Source organism: Rhinichthys klamathensis, unplaced genomic scaffold (genome assembly GCF_029890125.1).
Source record: "Rhinichthys klamathensis goyatoka isolate OS25496 unplaced genomic scaffold, OSU_Roscu_1.1 h1tg000223l_1, whole genome shotgun sequence".
NCBI classification, from domain to species: domain Eukaryota; kingdom Metazoa; phylum Chordata; class Actinopteri; order Cypriniformes; family Leuciscidae; genus Rhinichthys; species Rhinichthys klamathensis.
In genome coordinates, this window is record NW_026606747.1 from 3,062,030 (window position 1) to 3,077,880 (window position 15,851).

The following is a 15,851-nucleotide window of genomic DNA, read 5'->3' on the forward strand; positions in this document are numbered from 1 at the left end:
TTTAGTGTGTGACCGCCCCCCTTTAAGAATATGGGAATGATCCGAAGGGATAGTTTACTGAATTCAATTTCATCTGGCTCATCGGAGGGAGCTCTCATTTGCCTCGCCCAGGGGGTTCAGTTTCCTCCCATTCCTGTGCTGGCATAATAGACACTATAAACTTTTCTTAAAGCAAGGTCCTTGTGACAGTACCCATGCAATGCATCTGAGAAGACGCATGGTATTGTATGGTAACCGTTATCCCACTGACAAAGCAGCCTATTGTTGGACTGTCAATTTAAAACATTATTTAACTAATCCAATAATAATAATAACAAAAACTATGGGCTAATAATAATAAAATGGCTATGGGCTGACAGCGAAGCAAAAGAGGCAGAGCGAGCCAGCCAGGAGACGAACCTGGAATCTTCTTATTTCGTAGTCAGACGGGTTATCCATTGCGCCACTGGCCCACCAGTCAGGCAGCCTTGAGTGCATTTGCCTCGCCCAGGGGGTTCAGTTTCCTCCCATTCCTGTGCTGGCATAATAGACACTATAAACTTGTCTTAAAGCAAGGTCCTTGTGACAGTACCCATGCAATGCATCTGAAAAGACGCATGGTATTGTATGGTAACCGTTATGGAGAAGCATGGCCAATGAAATGTTTGCTTGTGAAAAAGACCTCCTTCGAGCCAGAGTCGAACCAGCAACCTAAGGATTGCCAATTTGCCATCTACAGTCCTCCGCTCTACCAGCTGAGCTATCGAAGGCACATCCTTTGGGGACAGAACCTAAACCTATCAGGTTTCGAAAGCTCCGCCTGCCGGCTAAAAGTGCTAGTGGCACAGAGAGACGTCCTGGCTGTTTCCATAAGTGAAGCAAAGACAACACGATCTTCCCATACCGGGAGTCGAACCCGGGCCGCCTGGGTGAAAACCAGGAATCCTGACCGGTAGACCATATGGGAACTTCCTCAAGCCTCAAGCCTCAAGCAGGCCCTTTGGCTTTTAGTGTGTGACCGCCCCCCTTTAAGAATATGGGAATGATCCGAATGGATAGTTTACTGAATTCAATTTCATCTGGCTCATCGGAGGGAGCTCTCATTTGCCTCGCCCAGGGGGTTCAGTTTCCTCCCATTCCTGTGCTGGCATAATAGACACTATAAACTGGTCGCAAAGCAAGGTCCTTGTGACAGTACCCATGCAATGCATCTGAAAAGATGCATGGTATTGTATGGTAACCGTTATCCCACTGACAAAGCAGCCTATTGTTGGACTGTCAATTTAAAATATTATTCAACTAATCCAATAATAATAATAACAAAAACTATGGGCTAATAATAATAAAATGGCTATGGGCTGACAGCGAAGCAAAAGAGGCAGAGCGAGCCAGCCAGGAGTCGAACCTGGAATCTTCTGATTCATAGTCAGACGCGTTATCCATTGCGCCACTGGCCCACCAGTCAGGCACCCTTGAGTGCATTTGCCTCGCCCAGGGGGTTCAGTTTCCTCCCATTCCTGTGCTGGCATAATAGACACTATAAACTTGTCTTAAAGCAAGGTTCTTGTGACAGTACCCATGCAATGCATCTGAAAAGACGCATGGTATTGTATGGTAACCGTTATCCCACTGACAAAGCAGCCTATTGTTGGACTGTCAATTTAAAATATTATTCAACTAATCCAATAATAATAATAACAAAAACTATGCACGCGACTTGTTGGTGTCCGGCTGGGCAGAGGCCTGTCATGACATCTACTTTTTCTCATGCCAATAACAGGCCTGGAGCCAACGTCAGGAAGGGGTCTGATGAGGAGCCTGCTATAAAAAGCTTCAAGTTGGAGGCGTCACATGTTGGTGATCTCGGTTGCTTTGTTTTCATGGCAAGTTGTGGTGTTGTTAGGATATTCCTACAGAGCCAGTGACAGTTTCTCAGTGGAATAACTGTGATCCAGGGTCAGAGACGTCTCCTCTCCTGGAGGAAAATTCAAGCCTTAGTGGTCTTGCTTGAGCAGTTGCTGCAAAATCTGGTAGAGGCACACAGCCAGGCTTGACGGGAAAGAGTCAGCAGACCTTCCCTGGTGGTCTAGTGGTTAGGATTCGGCGCTCTCACCGCCGCGGCCCGGGTTCGATTCCCGGTCAGGGAATGAGCTTTTGCCCTCCAGCGGCGGTCGCGATTGCAAAACGCTGGACTACCAACTCAAGCGCTGACGGCCTCGTCGAGAAGCATGGCCAATGAAATGTTTGCTTGTGAAAAAGACCTCCTTCGAGCCAGAGTCGAACCAGCGACCTAAGGATTGCCAATTTGCCACCTACAGTCCTCCGCTCTACCAGCTGAGCTATCGAAGGCACATCGTTTGGGGACAGAACCTAAACCTATCAGGTTTCGAAAGCTCCGCCTGCCGGCTAAAAGTGCTAGTGGCACAGAGAGACGTCCTGGCTGTTTCCATAAGTGAAGCAAAGACAACACGAACTTCCCATATCGGGAGTCGAACCCGGGCCGCCTGGGTGAAAACCAGGAATCCTGACCGCTAGACCATATGGGAACTTCCTCAAGGCTCAAGCAGGCCCTTTGGCTTTTAGTGTGTGACCGCCCCCCTTTAAGAATATGGGAATGATCGTATTTGTATGGTAACCGTTATCCCACTGACAAAGCAGCCTATTGTTGGACTGTCAATTTAAAATATTATTCAACTAATCCAATAATAATAATAACAAAAACTATGGGCTAATAATAATAAAATGGCTATGGGCTGACAGCGAAGCAGAGCGAGCCAGCCAGGAGTCGAACCTGGAATCTTCTGATTCGTAGTCAGACGCGTTATCCATTGCGCCACTGGCCCACCAGTCAGGCACCCTTGAGTGCATTTGCCTCGTCCAGGGGGTTCAGTTTCCTCCCATTCCTGTGCTGGCATAATAGACACTATAAACTTGTCTTAAAGCAAGGTCCTTGTGACAGTACCAATGCAATGCATCTGAAAAGACGCATGGTATTGTATGGTAACCGTTATCGAGAAGCATGGCCAATGAAATGTTTGCTTGTGAAAAAGACCTCCTTCGAGCCAGAGTCGAACCAGCGACCTAAGGATTGCCAATTTGCCACCTACAGTCCTCCGCTCTACCAGCTGAGCTATCGAAGGCACATCGTTTGGGGACAGAACCTAAACCTATCAGGTTTCGAAAGCTCCGCCTGCCGGCTAAAAGTGCTAGTGGCACAGAGAGACGTCCTGGCTGTTTCCATAAGTGAAGCAAAGACAACACGAACTTCCCATACCGGGAGTCGAACCCGGGCCGCCTGGGTGAAAACCAGGAATCCTGACCGCTAGACCATATGGGAACTTCCTCAAGCCTCAAGCCTCAAGCAGGCCCTTTGGCTTTTAGTGTGTGACCGCCCCCCTTTAAGAATATGGGAATGATCCGAAGGGATAGTTTACTGAATTCAATTTCATCTGGCTCATCGGAGGGAGCTCTCATTTGCCTCGCCCAGGGGGTTCAGTTTCCTCCCATTCCTGTGCTGGCATAATAGACACTATAAACTGGTCGCAAAGCAAGGTCCTTGTGACAGTACCCATGCAATGCATCTGAAAAGATGCATGGTATTGTATGGTAACCGTTATCCCACTGACAAAGCAGCCTATTGTTGGACTGTCAATTTAAAATATTATTCAACTAATCCAATAGTAATAATAACAAAAACTATGGGCTAATAATAATAAAATGGCTATGGGCTGACAGCGAAGCAGAGCGAGCCAGCCAGGAGTCGAACCTGGAATCTTCTGATTCGTAGTCAGACGCGTTATCCATTGCGCCACTGGCCCACCAGTCAGGCACCCTTGAGTGCATTTGCCTCGTCCAGGGGGTTCAGTTTCCTCCCATTCCTGTGCTGGCATAATAGACACTATAAACTTGTCTTAAAGCAAGGTCCTTGTGACAGTACCCATGCAATGCATCTGAAAAGACGCATGGTATTGTATGGTAACCGTTATCGAGAAGCATGGCCAATGAAATGTTTGCTTGTGAAAAAGACCTTCTTCGAGCCAGAGTCGAACCAGCGACCTAAGGATTGCCAATTTGCCACCTACAGTCCTCCGCTCTACCAGCTGAGCTATCGAAGGCACATCGTTTGGGGACAGAACCTAAACCTATCAGGTTTCGAAAGCTCCGCCTGCCGGCTAAAAGTGCTAGTGGCACAGAGAGACGTCCTGGCTGTTTCCATAAGTGAAGCAAAGACAACACGAACTTCCCATACCGGGAGTCGAACCCGGGCCGCCTGGGTGAAAACCAGGAATCCTGACCGCTAGACCATATGGGAACTTCCGCAAGCCTCAAGCCTCAAGCCTCAAGCAGGCCCTTTGGCTTTTAGTGTGTGACCGCCCCCCTTTAAGAATATGGGAATGATCCGAATGGATAGTTTACTGAATTCAATTTCATCTGGCTCATCGGAGGGAGCTCTCATTTGCCTCGCCCAGGGGGTTCAGTTTCCTCCCATTCCTGTGCTGGCATAATAGACACTATAAACTGGTCGCAAAGCAAGGTCCTTGTGACAGTACCCATGCAATGCATCTGAAAAGATGCATGGTATTGTATGGTAACCGTTATCCCACTGACAAAGCAGCCTATTGTTGGACTGTCAATTTAAAATATTATTCAACTAATCCAATAATAATAATAACAAAAACTATGGGCTAATAATAATAAAATGGCTATGGGCTGACAGCGAAGCAAAAGAGGCAGAGCGAGCCAGCCAGGAGTCGAACCTGGAATCTTCTGATTCATAGTCAGACGCGTTATCCATTGCGCCACTGGCCCACCAGTCAGGCACCCTTGAGTGCATTTGCCTCGCCCAGGGGGTTCAGTTTCCTCCCATTCCTGTGCTGGCATAATAGACACTATAAACTTGTCGCAAAGCAAGGTCCTTGTGACAGTACCCATGCAATGCATCTGAAAAGATGCATGGTATTGTATGGTAACCGTTATCCCACTGACAAAGCAGCCTATTGTTGGACTGTCAATTTAAAATATTATTCAACTAATCCAATAATAATAATAACAAAAACTATGGGCTAATAATAATAACATGGCTATGGGCTGACAGCGAAGCAAATGAGGCAGAGCGAGCCAGCCAGGAGTCGAACCTGGAATCTTCTGATTCATAGTCAGACGCGTTATCCATTGCGCCACTGGCCCACCAGTCAGGCAGCCTTGAGTGCATTTGCCTCGCCCAGGGGGTTCAGTTTCCTCCCATTCCTGTGCTGGCATAATAGACACTATAAACTTGTCTTAAAGCAAGGTCCTTGTGACAGTACCCATGCAATGCATCTGAAAAGACGCATGGTATTGTATGGTAACCGTTATCCCACTGACAAAGCAGCCTATTGTTGGACTGTCAATTTAAAATATTATTCAACTAATCCAATAATAATAATAATAACAAAAACTATGCACGCGACTTGTTGGTGTCCGGCTGGGCAGAGGCCTGTCATGACATCTACTTTTTCTCATGCCAATAACAGGCCTGGAGCCAACGTCAGGAAGGGGTCTGATGAGGAGCCTGCTATAAAAAGCTTCAAGTTGGAGGCGTCACATGTTGGTGATCTCGGTTGCTTTGTTTTCATGGCAAGTTGTGGTGTTGTTAGGATATTCCTACAGAGCCAGTGACAGTTTCTCAGTGGAATAACTGTGATCCAGGGTCAGAGACGTCTCCTCTCCTGGAGGAAAATTCAAGCCTTAGTGGTCTTGCTTGAGCAGTTGCTGCAAAATCTGGTAGAGGCACACAGCCAGGCTTGACGGGAAAGAGTCAGCAGACCTTCCCTGGTGGTCTAGTGGTTAGGATTCGGCGCTCTCACCGCCGCGGACCGGGTTCGATTCCCGGTCAGGGAATGAGCTTTTGCCCTCCAGCGGCGGTCGTGATTGCAAAACGCTGGACTACCAACTCAAGCGCTGACGGCCTCGTCGAGAAGCATGGCCAATGAAATGTTTGCTTGTGAAAAAGACCTCCTTCGAGCCAGAGTCAAACCAGCGACCTAAGGATTGCCAATTTGCCACCTACAGTCCGCCGCTCTACCAGCTGAGCTATCGAAGGCACATCGTTTGGGGACAGAACCTAGACCTATCAGGTTTCGTAAGCTCCGCCTGCCGGCTAAAAGTGCTAGTGGCACAGAGAGATGTCCTGGCTGTTTCCATAAGTGAAGCAAAGACAACACGAACTTCCCATACCGGGAGTCGAACCCGGGCCGCCTGGGTGAAAACCAGGAATCCTGACCGCTAGACCATATGGGAACTTCCTCAAGGCTCAAGCAGGCCCTTTGGCTTTTAGTGTGTGACCGCCCCCCTTTAAGAATATGGGAATGATCGTATTTGTATGGTAACCGTTATCCCACTGACAAAGCAGCCTATTGTTGGACTGTCAATTTAAAACATTATTCAACTAATCCAATAATAATAATAACAAAAACTATGGGCTAATAATAATAAAATGGCTATGGGCTGACAGCGAAGCAAAAGAGGCAGAGCGAGCCAGCCAGGAGTCGAACCTGGAATCTTCTGATTCGTAGTCAGACGCGTTATCCATTGCGCCACTGGCCCACCAGTCAGGCACCCTTGAGTGCATTTGCCTCGCCCAGGGGGTTCAGTTTCCTCCCATTCCTGTGCTGGCATAATAGACACTATAAACTTGTCGCAAAGCAAGGTCCTTGTGACAGTACCCATGCAATGCATCTGAAAAGACGCATGGTATTGTATGGTAACCGTTATCCCACTGACAAAGCAGCCTATTTTTGGACTGTCAATTTAAAATATTATTCAACTAATCCAATAATAATAATAACAAAAACTATGGGCTAATAATAATAACATGGCTATGGGCTGACAGCGAAGCAAATGAGGCAGAGCGAGCCAGCCAGGAGTCGAACCTGGAATCTTCTGATTCGTAGTCAGACGCGTTATCCATTGCGCCACTGGCCCACCAGCCAGGCAGCCTTGAGTGCATTTGCCTCGCCCAGGGGGTTCAGTTTCCTCCCATTCCTGTGCTGGCATAATAGACACTATAAACTTGTCTTAAAGCAAGGTTCTTGTGACAGTACCCATGCAATGCATCTGAAAAGACGCATGGTATTGTATGGTAACCGTTATCCCACTGACAAAGCAGCCTATTGTTGGACTGTCAATTTAAAATATTATTCAACTAATCCAATAATAATAATAACAAAAACTATGCACGCGACTTGTTGGTGTCCGGCTGGGCAGAGGCCTGTCATGACATCTACTTTTTCTCATGCCAATAACAGGCCTGGAGCCAACGTCAGGAAGGGGTCTGATGAGGAGCCTGCTATAAAAAGCTTCAAGTTGGAGGCGTCACATGTTGGTGATCTCGGTTGCTTTGTTTTCATGGCAAGTTGTGGTGTTGTTAGGATATTCCTACAGAGCCAGTGACAGTTTCTCAGTGGAATAACTGTGATCCAGGGTCAGAGACGTCTCCTCTCCTGGAGGAAAATTCAAGCCTTAGTGGTCTTGCTTGAGCAGTTGCTGCAAAATCTGGTAGAGGCACACAGCCAGGCTTGACGGGAAAGAGTCAGCAGACCTTCCCTGGTGGTCTAGTGGTTAGGATTCGGCGCTCTCACCGCCGCGGCCCGGGTTCGATTCCCGGTCAGGGAATGAGCTTTTGCCCTCCAGCGGCGGTCGCGATTGCAAAACGCTGGACTACCAACTCAAGCGCTGACGGCCTCGTCGAGAAGCATGGCCAATGAAATGTTTGCTTGTGAAAAAGACCTCCTTCGAGCCAGAGTCGAACCAGCGACCTAAGGATTGCCAATTTGCCACCTACAGTCCTCCGCTCTACCAGCTGAGCTATCGAAGGCACATCGTTTGGGGACAGAACCTAAACCTATCAGGTTTCGAAAGCTCCGCCTGCCGGCTAAAAGTGCTAGTGGCACAGAGAGACGTCCTGGCTGTTTCCATAAGTGAAGCAAAGACAACACGAACTTCCCATATCGAACCCGGGCCGCCTGGGTGAAAACCAGGAATCCTGACCGCTAGACCATATGGGAACTTCCTCAAGGCTCAAGCAGGCCCTTTGGCTTTTAGTGTGTGACCGCCCCCCTTTAAGAATATGGGAATGATCGTATTTGTATGGTAACCGTTATCCCACTGACAAAGCAGCCTATTGTTGGACTGTCAATTTAAAATATTATTCAACTAATCCAATAATAATAATAACAAAAACTATGGGCTAATAATAATAAAATGGCTATGGGCTGACAGCGAAGCAGAGCGAGCCAGCCAGGAGTCGAACCTGGAATCTTCTGATTCGTAGTCAGACGCGTTATCCATTGCGCCACTGGCCCACCAGTCAGGCACCCTTGAGTGCATTTGCCTCGTCCAGGGGGTTCAGTTTCCTCCCATTCCTGTGCTGGCATAATAGACACTATAAACTTGTCTTAAAGCAAGGTCCTTGTGACAGTACCAATGCAATGCATCTGAAAAGACGCATGGTATTGTATGGTAACCGTTATCGAGAAGCATGGCCAATGAAATGTTTGCTTGTGAAAAAGACCTCCTTCGAGCCAGAGTCGAACCAGCGACCTAAGGATTGCCAATTTGCCACCTACAGTCCTCCGCTCTACCAGCTGAGCTATCGAAGGCACATCGTTTGGGGACAGAACCTAAACCTATCAGGTTTCGAAAGCTCCGCCTGCCGGCTAAAAGTGCTAGTGGCACAGAGAGACGTCCTGGCTGTTTCCATAAGTGAAGCAAAGACAACACGAACTTCCCATACCGGGAGTCGAACCCTGGCCGCCTGGGTGAAAACCAGGAATCCTGACCGCTAGACCATATGGGAACTTCCTCAAGCCTCAAGCCTCAAGCAGGCCCTTTGGCTTTTAGTGTGTGACCGCCCCCCTTTAAGAATATGGGAATGATCCGAAGGGATAGTTTACTGAATTCAATTTCATCTGGCTCATCGGAGGGAGCTCTCATTTGCCTCGCCCAGGGGGTTCAGTTTCCTCCCATTCCTGTGCTGGCATAATAGACACTATAAACTGGTCGCAAAGCAAGGTCCTTGTGACAGTACCCATGCAATGCATCTGAAAAGATGCATGGTATTGTATGGTAACCGTTATCCCACTGACAAAGCAGCCTATTGTTGGACTGTCAATTTAAAATATTATTCAACTAATCCAATAATAATACAGTTTTTTACAATCACTTTGCTACTATTTTCAGAACCTTGATGTCATTTTTCACAACTCTAGACACAAAACTCACAACCAATGATCAAAAAGCACATTTTTCAAAACTCTAACCCTTTTCTCAATTGCTTGGATACAATACACATAAAACTTAGATCATTTGTTCATTCAACAAAGATCACCTGTTCAATATGACACAACTTAACATCAAAGTACTACTATTTCAAAAGGCAATTCACACATTACATTTCAAATGAGTGTCTATTCATTTCCTTACAATGATCTAACTATCAATTGATACAACTGCTCAAAATGATAAGTAACTGTTGCATTACTCTTAATGCATAGTTGTATGGAAACAGACACACAATCTTCCATGTTTACAGTAAATCATGAAAGTTTCAAGATAATGAGATTCTTTGTCACCAATTAGCATGGCATGAACCAATTAGACTACAATATCCATGGATGTAGCCTAATATTTTATCATACTGTAATGCTTCATCAGACACTGTGTCTATGGTGCCAAATACTGTACCACCTTTTCAGACTATGTACAGTATTGACAGTACAGTACTGTATAGATGCAGGCCCTTGTAACTGCGTGTCCAATTCTGCCAATCACAGCAGAGCAGTGTCAGGCCTGGACTCGCCATGCCAAAGGTTTTTTCCAAGATGTCATTTTCCAACATCCATTGTGATGTAGATGAGAACCTGTGGCCAAATCCACAACACAGAGTTGATGACAGTGTAGAAGTACAGTAATCACTCCTGTTTAGTTTCTTACAGCAAGTTGAGGAACACTGCATTTGATGTTTTACAGTACTGTCTTTTCTATTCTATTTCATAGCTAATTATTTTTGCTTTGATTCAAAAAACCATGTTGTGATTGTACTGTAGTGTTTTGCATCAATATATTACAAACTTTGTTCACAATGATTCCACTGTGTCTGTAATATTCTCTCTACTACTGCAGTACTTTTACAGAGATGTATTTACTGTACATGTAGTACCATAATGAAACCTGTATCACCTATTTTGCTCTACAATATTTAATGATTGTACGAACAATGACACAGTGAAACTATCGGTTGCTTGTGTGTGGGTGATCTATAGTTATGTTTCAATGGTATTTCACAGTTAATTTGTTTTTTGAACCAATGATTGTGCAAGTGCAAGATTTCTTTAAAGATGTGAATGCACAATGCAATGTTTTGAACATTAGACAGCCTGTGTTACAAGTGATTATCGTTTTGAGTTTTGTGTCTAGAGTTTTGAAAAATGACATCAAGGTTCTGAAAATAGTAGCAAAGTGATTGTAAAAAACTGTAATAACAAAAACTATGGGCTAATACAGTTTTTTTTATTCGCTTTGGTACTATTTTCACAAGTAAGGTGTACATTTTCAAAACTCTTAGTACAAAAATCCAAACTGATCACACTTGTAATGCAGCTAGTCATTCTTTCAAAACATGGCCTCATGCTTTCATTACAGTTATACATTTTTCAGTCCACATAATCATTGTTTCAAAAACAAGATTATTGTAATATGTAATGAGAACGTTTGGTTTAATCACAGAAACACAACAGTATGATCTTCTTTCAGTTTAGTACTTTTAACAATCAGTTCATTCAACAGCAAAAAATGCAAGACACATGTTTCAAATCACCCTTGTTGCTGAAATAATTACAGTAATACAGGCTACAGTTGTCACATTAGAAAATACACATGCATTACCTAACTTATGTAATTGAATCCATAATGTTTGTAATAGTATCTGCAGTGAGTTATCAAAAGCTGTGATGAAGTATGATACAGCCATGAGGTTCTGTGCTAGAACAGAGTTTGCTGGCAATACAGTACTGTAAATGATTTCACTCTATACCATTTGACTGAATCTATATATACAGTAGTGGACCTATACAGATGAAGGTTGGGTTACAGTAATGTGGCAGTCTCTACCATGGTAATCTGTTTACAGTATCACATGGCATACATACTGTAATGTAAAATGCTGTATTTGATGCCATCTGTCTCCCTTCTACTGATGCATCTCTAATCAATCTAATGTTTTACAGTAATCGACCGTTTATCTCCCTTATACTCTATTCTGCTTTACAGTGTTTTCACAAATGGCAAATTTATCTGTATCTCTCTCACACACAGACACACACACATGCGTGTGCACACACTTTGAACATAGTGGTGGTTATCTATAAATCGAATAAGAATAAGAATGTAATGAATAAGAATTGATTAAATTTGGTTATCCATATCGGAAATTGCAAACAAGTTCTATAGAAATATAGAATCAATATCTACAGGTGAAACTCGAAAAATTTGAATATCGTGCAAAAGTTATAATTTTGATGATTATGGCTTACAGCTTATGAAAAACCCAAATTCAAAATCTCAGAAAATTAGATTACATGAAATCAATAAAAATAGAATTTTACAGTTTTTTTTATTCGCTTTGGTACTATTTTCATATGTAAGGTGTACATTTTCAAAACTCTTAGTACAAAAATCCAAACTGATCACACTTGTAACGCAGCTAGTCATTCTTTCAAAACCTGATGTCATGCTTTCAGTCAGTTGCACATGTTTTCAGTCCACATAATCATTGTTTCAAACACAAGATTGTTGTAATATGTAATGAGAACATTTGGTTTAATCACTGAAACACAACAGTATGATCTTCTTTCAGTTTAGTACTTTTAACAATCAGTTCATACAACAGCAAACAATGCAAGATACATGTTTCAAATCAGCCTTAGAAGTGCTGAAATTAATATGCTACAGTACTATAAAAGACAGATTACACAGTTTTCACATTAGGCAATACACTTACATTACCCAACATTTACATAATCTATAATTTCCAAAATATCCATTATGTGTAATCAAGTGAAGGATCAATGAAGACATCCTCTACAATCATTTGGGCAAATTAGTTTTTATTTTTCAGATATAAGGTAGGCCTATACTTTCTATAATTAAATGTAACTAAATAAGAACAAAACAATAACATTTAGTGCACACATTACATTACTGTAATTTGGATCAAGCCTGTCTTGAGCATTTGGCCATAGATTCTCGTCCACATCACAATGAATGTTATCATTGTTCATGCACCTTGGGAAAAACCTTTTGGCGTGACGAATCCATGCTTGACATTGGTCTACACTGATGTCATCACATGCTTCATCCATGGCCTGAAGGAGGGTGGCACGCTCCAGGGGTCGGCGATCATAGACCTTCCACCTCCATGCTGAAAGAAATTCCTCAATAGGGTTGAGGAAAGGAGAGTATGGAGGCAGGTAGAGGGTCATGAATCGGGGATGGGCCTGAAACCATGCTTGAACTACCTCTGATTGGTGAAACCTGACATTGTCCCACACAATTACATAGGTGACCCCTTCACCTTGACAGGCCGACTCAATTTACTGTAATTGAGAAACTCAATAAGATGTGCAGCATTATAGACGCCAAGTAATGTCCTACCACACCATCTTCAGAGATAGCTGCGCACATGGAGAGGTTTCCTCCACGTTGTCCAGGCACTTGGACTGTGGCCCGTTGGCCGATGATGTTCCGTCAAGCACCATAACCCTCTAAAAAATATATTTTGGTTAGTTCTTTTAACAGTGTTGTTCCAATATACATATGACGTAAGTGATGCATCAAATAGTAACAGTAATACAATATATAGTGCTGTACCTGAACATACTCAGCCCTTAGTTGAACATAGAATTGACAGTTGATCTTTTTAGATTTGGATCAACTAATCTGGCAGCCTCTGCCATAGTAAGGCCTCTGTTCACCACATGATCAACGATGATGGCCCGGACTTCATTAGAGACAACAGTTCTGCCTCCCTCTCTCTGATGACCAACCCTTTGACGGGCCCCATGCCCACCTCTCTGACCTCTGTTGGTGCCCATGCCCACCTCTCTGACCTCTGTTGGTGCCCATGCCCACCTCTCTGACCTCTGTTGGTGCCCATGCCCACCTCTCTGACCTCTCTGACCTCTGTTGGTGCCCATGCCCACCTCTCTGAACTCTGTTTGTGCCCATGCCCACCTCTCTGACCTCTGTTTGTGCCCATGCCCACCTCTCTGACCTCTGTTTGTGCCCATGCCCACCTCTCTGACCTCTGTTGGTGCCCATGCCCACCTCTCTGACCTCTGTTGGTGCCCATGCCCACCTCTCTGACCTCTGTTTGTGCCCATGCCCACCTCTCTGACCTCTGTTTGTGCTCATGCCCACCTCTCTGACCTCTGTTTGTGCCCATGCCCACCTCTCTGACCTCTGTTGGTGCCCATGCCCACCTCTCTGACCTCTGTTTGTGCCCATGCCCACCTCTCTGACCTCTGTTTGTGCCCATGCCCACCTCTCTGACCTCTGTTGGTGCCCATGCCCACCTCTCTGACCTCTGACCTCTCTGACCTCTGTTTGTGCCCATGCCCACCTCTCTGACCTCTGTTTGTGCCCATGCCCACCTCTCTGACCTCTGTTTGTGCCCATGCCCACCTCTCTGACCTCTGTTGGTGCCCATGCCCACCTCTCTGACCTCTGTTGGTGCCCATGCCCACCTCTCTGACCTCTGTTGGTGCCCATGCCCACCTCTCTGACCTCTGTTTGTGCCCATGCCCACCTCTCTGACCTCTGTTTGTGCCCATGCCCACCTCTCTGACCTCTGTTTGTGCCCATGCCCACCTCTCTGACCTCTGTTTGTGCCCATGCCCACCTCTCTGACCTCTGTTTGTGCCCATGCCCACCTCTCTGACCTCTGTTGGTGCCCATGCCCACCTCTCTGACCTCTGTTGGTGCCCATGCCCACCTCTCTGACCTCTGTTGGTGCCCATGCCCACCTCTCTGACCTCTGTTGGTGCCCATGCCCACCTCTCTGACCTCTGTTTGTGCCCATGCCCACCTCTCTGACCTCTGTTGGTGCCCATGCCCACCTCTCTGACCTCTGTTTGTGCCCATGCCCACCTCTCTGACCTCTCTGACCTCTGTTGGTGCCCATGCCCACCTCTCTGACCTCTGTTTGTGCCCATGCCCACCTCTCTGACCTCTGTTGGTGCCCATGCTCACCTCTCTGACCTCTGTTTGTGCCCATGCCCACCTCTCTGACCTCTGTTGGTGCCCATGCCCACCTCTCTGACCTCTGTTTGTGCCCATGCCCACCTCTCTGACCTCTGTTGGTGCCCATGCCCACCTCTCTGACCTCTGTTTGTGCCCATGCCCACCTCTCTGACCTCTCTGACCTCTGTTGGTGCCCATGCCCACCTCTCTGACCTCTGTTGGTGCCCATGCCCACCTCTCTGACCTCTGTTGGTGCCCATGCCCACCTCTCTGACCTCTGTTTGTGCCCATGCCCACCTCTCTGACCTCTGTTTGTGCCCATGCCCACCTCTCTGACCTCTGTTTGTGCCCATTCCCACCTCTCTGACCTCTGTTGGTGCCCATGCCCACCTCTCTGACCTCTGTTGGTGCCCATGCCCACCTCTCTGACCTCTGTTGGTGCCCATGCCCACCTCTCTGACCTCTCTGTTGGTGCCCATGCCCACCTCTCTGACCTCTGTTTGTGCCCATGCCCACCTCTCTGACCTCTGTTGGTGCCCATGCCCACCTCTCTGACCTCTCTGACCTCTGTTGGTGCCCATGCCCACCTCTCTGACCTCTGTTGGTGCCCATGCCCACCTCTCTGACCTCTGTTGGTGCCCATGCCCACCTCTCTGACCTCTCTGACCTCTGTTTGTGCCCATGCCCACATCTCTGACCTCTCTGTTAGTGCCCATGCCCACCTCTCTGACCTCTGTGGGTGCCCATGCCCACCTCTCTGACCTCTCTGACCTCTGTTGGTGCCCATGCCCACCTCTCTGACCTCTGTTTGTGCCCATGCCCACCTCTCTGACGGATCCCTTGTCCACAAGCTCTTCCTATTCATTGCTGTCTATCTTGCTCCATGTTGAAAGAAATGGCCAGTGTTTACACCCGCACTTTTATATATAGTAACCAATTGTGGTTACCACTATGGGAAATCAATTAGCAATAACGAGTATTCATCATGTGTGGTTACACGTAATTTATATGTTCGTACAAACGCACATTTTATTTCTGTAGTTCTCAAAATTCCATATACTGTATATTGCTGAAATGAAAATCTATAGGTTTACCAAATGATTCATTGATTAACCATTAAGATCAGTTGGATTAAATAATAGACAACTGTATTAAACTGAACAAAAAGAGATGCAAATCAAAAGTTTGATAGTAAAAGCTTTATGAAAGGCAGTTACTATGAATGAAACAATAATGTAGATGAAACACTTATTTTGTGTTGTGAAAAGGATACTTTGTGATTTTGTGAATTGTACTAACACAATTGAAAACATGATGAAATGTTTGAAAAAAGTGTACTTTTGATGATCTGTTGTGATATTAGCACCAAGAGTTTTGAAAATGTACACCTTACTTGTGAAAATAGTACCAAAGCGAATAAAAAAAACTGTACTGTACGTAAATACAGAAATGTCGGCCCTCTGAAAAGTATAATCATGCATGTGTAGCCTATATACTGTAGTTCCATATACTATAAATGTATTAGTTTCACCTTTTAATTTGAATTACTGAAATACATTAACTTTTGCACGATATTCAAATTTTTCGAGTTTCAC

At 45.4% G+C, this 15,851-nt stretch overlaps 21 non-coding genes across 21 annotated transcripts; 3 read left to right on the top strand and 18 right to left on the bottom strand.

The window, feature by feature from the left end:
* Positions 1 to 874: 874 nt before the first annotated feature.
* Positions 875 to 946, bottom strand: trnae-uuc (transfer RNA glutamic acid (anticodon UUC)). Its single transcript has one exon. It is a non-coding gene; the product is annotated as a tRNA-Glu (tRNA).
* A 417-nt stretch (positions 947 to 1,363) lies between these two features.
* trnah-aug (transfer RNA histidin (anticodon AUG)) lies at positions 1,364 to 1,436 on the bottom strand. Its single transcript has one exon. It is a non-coding gene; the product is annotated as a tRNA-His (tRNA).
* Positions 1,437 to 2,054: 618 nt separating this feature from the next.
* trnae-cuc (transfer RNA glutamic acid (anticodon CUC)) lies at positions 2,055 to 2,126 on the top strand. The gene has a single exon. It is a non-coding gene; the product is annotated as a tRNA-Glu (tRNA).
* A 115-nt stretch (positions 2,127 to 2,241) lies between these two features.
* Positions 2,242 to 2,328, bottom strand: trnay-gua (transfer RNA tyrosine (anticodon GUA)). The gene is given in 2 exon segments: positions 2,242 to 2,277; positions 2,292 to 2,328. It is a non-coding gene; the product is annotated as a tRNA-Tyr (tRNA).
* Positions 2,329 to 2,453: 125 nt separating this feature from the next.
* trnae-uuc (transfer RNA glutamic acid (anticodon UUC)) lies at positions 2,454 to 2,525 on the bottom strand. The gene has a single exon. It is a non-coding gene; the product is annotated as a tRNA-Glu (tRNA).
* A 224-nt stretch (positions 2,526 to 2,749) lies between these two features.
* trnar-acg (transfer RNA arginine (anticodon ACG)) lies at positions 2,750 to 2,822 on the bottom strand. The gene has a single exon. It is a non-coding gene; the product is annotated as a tRNA-Arg (tRNA).
* A 210-nt stretch (positions 2,823 to 3,032) lies between these two features.
* trnay-gua (transfer RNA tyrosine (anticodon GUA)) lies at positions 3,033 to 3,119 on the bottom strand. The gene is given in 2 exon segments: positions 3,033 to 3,068; positions 3,083 to 3,119. It is a non-coding gene; the product is annotated as a tRNA-Tyr (tRNA).
* A 125-nt stretch (positions 3,120 to 3,244) lies between these two features.
* On the bottom strand, positions 3,245 to 3,316 carry trnae-uuc (transfer RNA glutamic acid (anticodon UUC)). Its single transcript has one exon. It is a non-coding gene; the product is annotated as a tRNA-Glu (tRNA).
* A 408-nt stretch (positions 3,317 to 3,724) lies between these two features.
* Positions 3,725 to 3,797, bottom strand: trnar-acg (transfer RNA arginine (anticodon ACG)). The gene has a single exon. It is a non-coding gene; the product is annotated as a tRNA-Arg (tRNA).
* A 422-nt stretch (positions 3,798 to 4,219) lies between these two features.
* trnae-uuc (transfer RNA glutamic acid (anticodon UUC)) lies at positions 4,220 to 4,291 on the bottom strand. Its single transcript has one exon. It is a non-coding gene; the product is annotated as a tRNA-Glu (tRNA).
* A 424-nt stretch (positions 4,292 to 4,715) lies between these two features.
* Positions 4,716 to 4,788, bottom strand: trnah-aug (transfer RNA histidin (anticodon AUG)). Its single transcript has one exon. It is a non-coding gene; the product is annotated as a tRNA-His (tRNA).
* A 305-nt stretch (positions 4,789 to 5,093) lies between these two features.
* On the bottom strand, positions 5,094 to 5,166 carry trnah-aug (transfer RNA histidin (anticodon AUG)). The gene has a single exon. It is a non-coding gene; the product is annotated as a tRNA-His (tRNA).
* A 621-nt stretch (positions 5,167 to 5,787) lies between these two features.
* On the top strand, positions 5,788 to 5,859 carry trnae-cuc (transfer RNA glutamic acid (anticodon CUC)). The gene has a single exon. It is a non-coding gene; the product is annotated as a tRNA-Glu (tRNA).
* Positions 5,860 to 6,186: 327 nt separating this feature from the next.
* trnae-uuc (transfer RNA glutamic acid (anticodon UUC)) lies at positions 6,187 to 6,258 on the bottom strand. Its single transcript has one exon. It is a non-coding gene; the product is annotated as a tRNA-Glu (tRNA).
* A 233-nt stretch (positions 6,259 to 6,491) lies between these two features.
* On the bottom strand, positions 6,492 to 6,564 carry trnar-acg (transfer RNA arginine (anticodon ACG)). The gene has a single exon. It is a non-coding gene; the product is annotated as a tRNA-Arg (tRNA).
* Positions 6,565 to 6,869: 305 nt separating this feature from the next.
* On the bottom strand, positions 6,870 to 6,942 carry trnar-acg (transfer RNA arginine (anticodon ACG)). Its single transcript has one exon. It is a non-coding gene; the product is annotated as a tRNA-Arg (tRNA).
* Positions 6,943 to 7,560: 618 nt separating this feature from the next.
* trnae-cuc (transfer RNA glutamic acid (anticodon CUC)) lies at positions 7,561 to 7,632 on the top strand. Its single transcript has one exon. It is a non-coding gene; the product is annotated as a tRNA-Glu (tRNA).
* Positions 7,633 to 7,747: 115 nt separating this feature from the next.
* Positions 7,748 to 7,834, bottom strand: trnay-gua (transfer RNA tyrosine (anticodon GUA)). Its single transcript is given in 2 exon segments — positions 7,748 to 7,783; positions 7,798 to 7,834. It is a non-coding gene; the product is annotated as a tRNA-Tyr (tRNA).
* Positions 7,835 to 8,248: 414 nt separating this feature from the next.
* trnar-acg (transfer RNA arginine (anticodon ACG)) lies at positions 8,249 to 8,321 on the bottom strand. The gene has a single exon. It is a non-coding gene; the product is annotated as a tRNA-Arg (tRNA).
* A 210-nt stretch (positions 8,322 to 8,531) lies between these two features.
* Positions 8,532 to 8,618, bottom strand: trnay-gua (transfer RNA tyrosine (anticodon GUA)). Its single transcript is given in 2 exon segments — positions 8,532 to 8,567; positions 8,582 to 8,618. It is a non-coding gene; the product is annotated as a tRNA-Tyr (tRNA).
* A 125-nt stretch (positions 8,619 to 8,743) lies between these two features.
* trnae-uuc (transfer RNA glutamic acid (anticodon UUC)) lies at positions 8,744 to 8,815 on the bottom strand. Its single transcript has one exon. It is a non-coding gene; the product is annotated as a tRNA-Glu (tRNA).
* Between the last annotated feature and the right edge of the window lie 7,036 nt (positions 8,816 to 15,851).